A 9758-nucleotide genomic window follows, 5' to 3' on the forward strand; every position below is an offset into this window, starting at 1 on the left:
GGCCGAACCACCTAGAGAGAAACTCTCTAACGGCCTTGGACCGCGTCCTGCGTTGGGAAGACCACGTCAAGCTAGGACCCAAGGCTGTGGCCGAGCACGGAGCTCGGCCAAGACAACCTCCGGGGTCGGTCCACGAGGCCGGGGTTGGCCCATGAGGTCGGCTAGGCGACTTCGAGGGGTCGACCTAGGCCTGAGACGCCCCAGTTGGGTGGGCCCGTCCTCGACTAGGCCCGGGTCGGCCCCGTGCTCCTGCTCCGGGTTGACCCGTGATAGGCTCGGGTAGTATTTATCCATCAATAGGAACCTGTCCAATAGTTCAATTTGGACTTACATTGTTTTTGTTCCGAGATGTAATTTAAATATAATAAAGTAAACTGCAACATTAGCAAAAGATTGAAGAGTTTGACCCAAGATATTCCCTATCAGATGAAAATGCTTTAGGAAACTGAATCACCAGTGAGAAGCGGCCTATCCCCGTAAAAACAAAATTTACTAGAAAGAAGTATCAAGAAGACTAAATGGGATGAAAGATCGCCGAAAGGCCACAGAAACACCTTGGTGATGGATGTAGTCCAAGAGACGCCTCTTGCGTCGACAGCGAAACGGCTGCATGTGCCCTCCTTTGCGCCACCAGACCCATATAGGCATTCACTGTGTGGCCCAAACAGTTATCAACCTCGAGAGAATGAATCAACAGAAGAGATTGCATCGGAGGAGGAAGAAATGGACGAATCTAATTCTGACCTAGACTGCCCAACAATAGTAGTCACTAAAGCTGAGAAGTTGAGAGTGAGAAGACCTTGGCGCCATTCCCTCATTGTCGGACTGCACTTATCAAGTAGCCGTCTTAGGTTATTGTCTTTGTTTGATAGATGTTAGTTCTTAATTATTTTAAATTTGACACCAGAGGCCAGGACTACAATGTTTCATCATACATTGTGAACTTTTCAGATATAAAGGACATGAAAGAGCTGAGAGAGAAACATAATGAGGAAAGTGGTTGTGAGACTAAAAAGAAGTCGAGGTTGAGCTGGAACCATGAGATGCATCAGAGATTTGTGCAGGCAATCAACAAGTTAGGCTATGACAGTAAGACATCATCCCATCCTTTCTTTCATAAGACATAAGTTATTATATTTCAAGAATTTCTTGCTCGACATAGACAAATTAAAGATAAAGAAGCTGATTATGTACTCCGTAATGCATTGATTGAGCATTTGTGGGAACGATATAGTAATTCCGATAATTAAATGTATTAGATGTTTTATGCTATATTATTATTATGGAATAAACTAAATTTTTAAAAATATTATTAAATTTGATTTTTTAAAATTATTAATGTTCAAAAAAATTAATGTTAATAAAATTATTATTTATATCACAAGTTATATTTTATATTAAACAAATTAAGTTCGAAGTAAATTATATTAAACTAATTAAATTTGAACTAATAATTGAGAAATCAAATTATTTTAGTGTAGAAATTTGGTGTTTTGGTGTAAATGTGTTGGAGATGAATAAACTTTGGTGTGAGAATATGCTGGGAATATTTCTTTTGATGTGACATTTTGTGGAGAAATTTGGTGTTTTGGTGTATGGTGGGTTGGAGTTGCTCTTAAGTAGGCATCATTTATTTTTTTTTATATATAAATTATTTATATACATATTTAGTAAAATTTCAAAAATGACAACCAAATAAAAAAATATGATCAATACATAAATACAAAGTTATAATTATCTAAAAATAAAATAAATGTAGAAAAATTTTAATTTATGCCCCTCACAAATATGCCAATTATCAATGTCACTCATGAATTATATTAGTGGTGTAAATGTTGTCTCACAATTTTTAAAACGTGACATATATTGCCCCTCCCTTGAATTATTAGTGGTGTAAATGTGATTATTCGTGTTTTTTTTTTCTATTCGAAGACCACGCTTCTTTTTTTTCCTTCAATTTTTTTTCTTCGTTTGTTCTCCTTCTACCGACAACAATGTTTCTCCTTCTTCCTATTAGGGGAGAGGCAATATAGGTCACCGTTTTGAAAATTGATGGACAGTATTTACACCACTAATAATTTAGGGGTGACATTGATAATTGACATACTTTTAAGGGGCATAAATTACAAATTTTCTATAAATGTATGTGTATAATTAATGCATAGTGTAAGAAACTTCTCATATACTATGCAATAAATTTTAATTTTAATTAAATTATGAATAAATATAATGAGAATGATAAGTATTGATAGTTAGGTATATTATTAGTTTATTAACTATACATATATGTGTAAAGCTACAATTTTAATCCACCACTAAGAAATTATATATGTTAAAATTAATTGTCCACTTTAGATAGCCACTCCTTTGGTAGATCATGTAATGTATTGGAATTGATTTTTTGATGAGTATAGTGTTTCGGCATAACAGATAATTTTCCAGATATTAGTAAATCGGGTTTCCATATGATCACTGGATTCAAATAGAAGCATCTCTAAAGAATCAAAGTTTTGGACAACAATATTTAATTTGTTCTCCCTAATTTGTTTATTTCTAGTATGAATGTTTAGTAACAATGAGAGATTTCACTGTGTATTGTTGGAAAATTGCATTAAAAATGACATTTTAAGTGGCCATTTTGTGGTATAAATATATGTGGGGTCCACTTCCGATTTGGGTCGGATCAAAGTGGATTAGGGTTCTTCATAGTTAGACGAAGAGATCAATATATTATATGCTCAAAATGGATAATGGGTGAATGAGAAATTGATTCTTAAAGTAAACCCATTTGAGATGGAATTTGGGTGAGGAAGAAGGCTTATGTAGCTTTTGTCCCACATTGATTGGGAATGAACATTTGCCCCACTATATATACAAGAGTCTTTTTATGACACTACTACAGAAATCACATACAACGTCGGGTATTTAACGTTTAGCCGACGTTAAAGGTTAATTAATTAATTAAAAATAAATAAAAACCCTTTAACGTCGGTTATTTACTAATAACCGACGTTAAAGGGTATACATTATACTACGGCTCGAAACGACGTCAGCTAGAAGAATAGCAGACGTCGTATCGCACATAATAGCATTCGGCCTATGATACGACATCGGCTAGTGATATAGCCGACGTCGTATTGCGCCGTTTTAATTTTTTTGAACCTACAACGTCGGTTACTATAAGTAACCGACGTTGTAGGGTTATGAATTAAGTCGCTCGTAGTCAAACCTATTAACATCGTATCACATACATCGCGTCGCCTACAACACACAACATAGCCGTCCTCGATCGCCCTCGACCAGCGCAGAAGGACGCCCGTCGCAACCGCACGCCAGGGGTCCTCCGGAGTGGCCGCCGCACGCCGCACGCTCGGCTCCCTCCTTGCCGGTGCACGCCGCACTGCCTGGTGGAAATCTGGTATGTATTTGATTTTTATTTATTATTTATTTTTTTTTGCTCCATTGCATTTGTAATTCCAAGCAGAAACAAATCCACTGCCACGATTCCAAAAATAATTCGAATTTTTTTGGACCAAATTGGAAGTTGAATAACGCATATTACTTGTGTCATAGTTCTATTTTTTTTGCTCCATCTTCATAGTTTAGCTTCAATAGTCTTGTTTTTGTCAACTAATCCTTCACATCTCCCATCAAGAGCACAAGAAAAAGTGGTCCTCTTTAGTCTTTAACCCACCTCCAACTAGAAATTGTCTTCCACCCATTCCACTTTTGATGAAAAATTATTGTCACTTGTATTCTTTAGTCTTTTGTATCTGATTAAAAGCTTTTGTCACTTGTATTATTTCAATAAAAACAAATCATTAAGTATGTCAATATTGGTTTTTACTTTTTATAGTTGTAGTTGGCTGCTTTGCTTTGAAATGGGAGTGATAAACTATCTGATTGGTGATTCAGGGAGTCAGTCTAGTCCTTTCTCTTGTAGAGGGAACTTTGAAGAAATTAGAGTTTACTGTTATACATCTGGGTCTAGATGTAATCGCAACCTATTGTAACTATTTCAAATTTTCAATAGCATTTGACTTGAATAAAGGCTCTGAAAGTGTGGGGAAAGTGAACCTGAGGTGGGTCATAATTATTAAGCAATGCTTACTTGTATCATCTTTTTAAAAAATAAATTTTCTATTAAGGTAATTAAGATTCATAAAAGCAACCTGTGGTTGATGCTAGATAGTTTACTTAGAAGTTTAGTCACTATCATTCAGTATTTCAGTAATCAGAATGACTTGTATATTTTACACGAGTAATTAAGAATGATACTGCCGTATTCTTGACACTTGTTAGTCCAATTTTTTTACTTTGCAACTTATCTTAATTGCCCCATTCTTGATGCTTGATAGTTCAAAACTTGTTCTTTGCAACTTATTAACGACAATTATTGTTGTTGTCATCATTATTATTGCTTTGTGCAACTTTCAGATTGAGACGAGCGATAATCCAGCAATCCTTTTCAAGACACATCCAAAAGTCAACAAGGAATTGTTTTCCAATGAAAATATTCTTGGCCTCAAAGATTCAAATAGGCCTTTTCCCGCTGGCCAATCTGGTGATGGTGTTGGTCTGTTGAAATGGAGAATGCAATCAACAGACGAGTCAATTCTGCCATTGACACGTAAGCTTTATTTACTGGTCTTCTTGCTCTTTGATTGAATTGCTGTTAAGAAAGTTGTCCTCACAAATACTGAAATACATGAAGCTGGAGAGGCATTTTCAATATAGGGTTTCAATACATATCAACTTTGACGTTTATATGGAGTATAATCTAACACACATTACATCATCAGTATAACCCTAACTAATCATAAATATCAGTCTAAATCCTAACGCACTCTGTCTGTCTTTGCTATCTATTATTGGTTCTGCTTACCTTTCTAATCGATGGCTTCAATCTTGCTATTTTAGTTAACTGTTGGCCTTCAGTTTCTGGAAACGAAACCTATGTCAACATTGAGTATGAAACTCCAGCAAACATTGATCTTCAGAATGTTTTAGTTTCTGTGCCTCTTCCAGCTCTCAGAGAGGCCCCAAACATACAACAGATTGATGGGGATTGGAGGTGAGGCTTTAACAAAGTTCACACTATTATACATAATTGACATTCATGTGAAAAAAATAGCAAATAACCACCAGATAGTAGTACATCTTACCACACGTTTGAAGATTAAGACAAGGGAATCCACGGATCAAGTCCCTGTAATGAGTAGCAGAAAACGTTGAACTTAAGTCTTTTATACTAATATCTGTTTGTACCTTAGGTTTCTCGTAATTAAATATTTGCAGATGCTTCATGTTTGCATGACCAAGTTGCACTTGGAGCTTAAAGAGTGTGTGTTTGCTTACTAATTTAATAATCTTTATTTGCAGGTATGACTCCAGAAATTCTGTTCTGGAATGGTCTATAGTTCTCATCGATGCCTCAAATCGCAGGTCAGAATTTTGAAGCTTGTTTCTTTGTACTACATGGTGTACAACCTTTACACTTGTTTAGTTTCTAATGTGGAACCTATTGTGTGTTGTAGTGGATCTCTGGAATTTGTTGTTCCTACAGCTGATCCATCATCCTTTTTCCCAATATCTGCCCGTTTAAGCTCTTCTAAAACTTTTAGTGACTTGAAGATTTGATTTTTGCTCCACTTTGTTGTATTTTTACCTCACTGTTAGTCTTGGAGTTATATCACCTTTCTGGGAATTATGTGCATGATTGGACACAAAACAATGCAGGTTACCAACATTTTGCCGCTGAAAGGTGGGGCCACACCCAAATTCTCGCAAAGAACTCAGCTGGTTACTGAGAACTACCGAGTGGTCTGACAATACTCAAACAGAAAGATGTGTAGCAATTAGAAACAGTATTGTGAGATGTATGTATTGCTTTTATTGCTTTTGGTACAAAGTTTGGGAGAAGATTATGACTTGTATGAATGGATTAATACATTGCTTTTGGTAATGTGATAATTTTTGATGAACTTGTATTATTAATTATTATCAATTGTGAGATTTATTGCTTTTATTAATTTTGATATGATAAATATAAATTGTACAGGTTTTGAATGTGATTGTGATAGCTATATATATTTGAGCAGGTTTTGGGTGTAAATAGAAAAATAAAATGAATATTTAAAAAAAAAAATTACCCTACAACGTCGGCTAGTCTTATTAGCCGACGTTATAGGGTATTTTTTTTGTTTTTAAATTACCTACAACGTCGGCTATTTGTAAAGAGCCGACGTTGTAGGGTATTTTAGTAGTTTTCAAATTAACTACAACGTCGGCTATTTATAAAGAGCCGACGTTGTAGGGTATTTTAGTAGTTTTCAATTACCTACAACGTCGGCTATTTGTTAAGAGCCGACGTTGTAGGGTATTTTAGTAGTTTTCAAATTACCTACAACGTCGACTATTTGTAAATAGCCGACGTTGTAGGGTATTTTTTTTGTTTTCAAATTACCTACAACGTCGGCTATTTGTAAATAGCCGACGTTGTAGGGTATTTTTTTTGTTTTCAAATTACCAACAACGTCGGCTATTTGTAAATAGTCGACGTTGTAGGGTATTTTTTTTATTTTCAAATTACCTACAACGTCGGCTATTTGTAAATAGCCGACGTTGTAGGGTATTTTAGTAGTTTTCAAATTACCTACAACGTCGGCTATTTGTAAATAGCCGACGTTGTAGGGTATTTTAGTAGTTTTCAAATTACCTACAACGTCGGCTATTTGTAAATAGCCGACGTTGTAGGGTATTTTTTTGTTTTCAAATTACCTACAACGTCGGCTATTTGTAAATAGCCGATGTTGTAGGGTATTTTTTTTGTTTTCAAATTACCTACAACGTCAGCTATTTGTAAATAGTCGACGTTGTAGGGTATTTTTTTTGTTTTCAAATTACCTACAACGTCGGCTATTTGTAAATAGCCGACGTTGTAGGGTATTTTAGTAGTTTTCAAATTACCTACAACGTCGGCTATTTGTAAATAGCCGACATTGTATGTGTACCTTACAACGTCGGATAACATTTAGCCGATGTTGTATGTGTAGCTTACAACGTCGGCTAACATTTAGCCGACGTTGTATGTCTACACTTACAACATCGGCCAGATCAACGTCGGAGTTTAGCCGACGTTAAAGGGTCCATTTAGCCGACGTTAAAAGCCGTCTGTGTAGTAGTGTGACTAAGTAACTTGTGTAGCATAGAGGCTCTCTCTCGCGCGCAGGCGGGGGGGGGTGCAAATCTCCCAAACTGAGCTCGCGGACGGAGTCGACCTCTCGCACACGATGTCGCGCAGCCCGGGTTGGCGCGCGCGTTCTATGTCTCGTACCACGACTTTAGTGACCTCTCGAACTGCGACCGTTCACCTACTGGATCCAGTGAAAGAAATGATCCTTGGCATTATGGAATCGACCCTTGGCATTATGGAATTAAATCTATTAATTCCAATCAATATTTCAGAGTTAATTCTTGTTAGTGGATTAGTTAGTGGGTGTTAATATTTCGCTAGTGGAGGAAGGTTACATATGGGAAATTAAATGCCAGATTTAATGCAATGATCCCATCCTCTACTATATAATTCGTTGGTGAGCAGCAGATTTGTAAGAAAGAGAACACGAACATCATCACACAGAGCACACCTATGAAACACTTTTCAATCCTCAAAACTCTACTCATCCATTCCTTCAAGTCATCTGCGTTTCATCCCACGTTTTAGTTCGCCGGGCTCCAAGTTTGTGTGCTCAAACGCAGGAGTCGTAGTACGTTTTATCCTGAGAAACCTAGGCCGCAACGCTCCAGCACCCCGGGAGGCGGTAAATAAGGTTTTAAGGACAGTGGCAACACGACTCGTGCTTCCAACCGCCCCAAGTTCATATATTTCACCCCATCAACTTCCAGGTTTATTCAACCTCGTGTGGTTCTATTTTCCTGGTTGTATTTTAATCCTTCGTGGATTATTTTCTATTATTATTATTTGTTGTATTTTCCATTTTCTTATTGAATTTCGAGAATCATATTTCTTACAATCTTAAAACCTTATTTATCTCTTTTTTCTCCATCTCATTCTTGAATTTCTGGAAAGAAATGGAAAATCAGTTGCCAGTAGCCAACTTTGAGGGTAAAAATCCTAATGTTGTTGAAAACAACAGTGGTGGGAACGGCAACAATGTTGCACATTCCTAGGCACCAGTGAACGTAGGTTCACAGGGAGGTGTCAGTTCGGAGGGGTATATCGCCACGATGAGGGTACCTACGGTACCAAGTGGTTTGGCTAAAAAACCAAACAAGTTTACGGGATCATTCTTTAAGAGATGGCAGCAAAAGATGTTGCTCTATCTTGCTACTCTCGGCTTGTCAAGGTTCTTGACCGAGAAGGTTCCTGAGTTGAAGGAACAGGATGTTCAGTCAGTAATGGGAGTTGGGCTTTGGAAGGATTCTGACTTCCTTTGCCGCAACTACATTCTGAATGGGCTGTGTGATTCCCTGTATGATGTTTATTATAAGATAAGCACAGCTAAGGCACTGTGGGAAACTTTGGACCACAAGTACCAAAGCGAGGATGCCGGGGCAAAGAAATTTGTTGTTGGCAGGTTGTTTGATTTCAAAATGGTGAATTCAAAGACCGTGCTGAGTCAAGTTGAAGAGTTGCAATTGTTCTTTGACAAGATCCGTGACGAGGGCATGCCGATAAGTGAAGCCTTCCAAGTGGCGTCTATGACCCACTTGCTGCCTCTAGGATGGAAGGACTTCAAGAACTACCTGAAGCGATTTCGACAAGTAACTACCTTTTGAATAAGGTACCTCACAAGAAGCTCGATAAGATGCCTTATGAGCTGTGGAAAGGTAGGAAGCCTTCCTACCAATACCTCAAAGTGTGGGGGTGTCTTGCTAAAGTTTTGGTACCAACACCTAAGAAAATAAGGATAGGTCCAAAGACGGTGGATTGTATCTTTATTGGATATGCACACAATAGTAGTGCTTATAGGTTCTTAGTACACGAGTCCCATAATCCGGACGTACATAAGAACACTATAATTAAATCAAGGAATGCAAGTTTCTTTGAAAATGTATTTCCATGTAGGTCTAATGAGGGACCGAGTACGTCACCTCGAGAGGTTGACAGACCATGTACATCACCTCGAGAGGTTGATGTAACTATGGACAATGATGGTGGGCATTCTGAGGCAGTACCCGAGCTCGAGCCGAGACGTAGTAAACGGGCGAGAGTTGAAAAATCATTTGGTCAAGACTTTCTAACCTACTTGTTAGAGTATGACTCGAATACTCTAACTTGTTTGATAGAAAACGAACCGGATTTTCTATCTTGTTTGATAGAAAACGAACCCCAGACTTACAAAGAAACTGTGACTTCTACGGAAGGACCGATGTGGAAAGAAGCAATCAAAAGTGAAGTGGATTCTATCCTACAGAATCACACTTGGGAACTTTTTGATCTTCCTCCAGGTTGTAAACCTTTAGGATCCGAGTGGGTTTTTAAAAAGAAAATGAAACCAGATGGTTCCATCGAGAAGTATAAGGCTAGACTTATAATCAAGGGTTACAGGCAATGAGAAGGCCTTGATTACTTCGATACGTATTCTCCTGTGACGAGAATAAATTCCATTAGGATGATCCTTGCCATAGTCGCATTGCGGAATTTGGAAGTTCATCAAATGGACGTGAAAACTACTTTCTTGAATGGCGAGTTAGATGAGGAAATCTATATGGACCAACCCGAAGGGTTTGTGGTT

The 9758-nt window shown here is 37.6% G+C and overlaps 1 pseudogene; it reads left to right on the forward strand.

Moving 5' to 3' along the window:
- The first annotated feature begins 561 nt into the window (after positions 1-561).
- On the forward strand, positions 562-5829 carry LOC116029784 (annotated as a pseudogene).
- The last annotated feature ends 3929 nt before the right edge of the window (positions 5830-9758 follow it).

The sequence above is a fragment of the Ipomoea triloba genome, chromosome 9, assembly GCF_003576645.1.
Source record: "Ipomoea triloba cultivar NCNSP0323 chromosome 9, ASM357664v1".
NCBI lineage: Eukaryota > Viridiplantae > Streptophyta > Magnoliopsida > Solanales > Convolvulaceae > Ipomoea > Ipomoea triloba.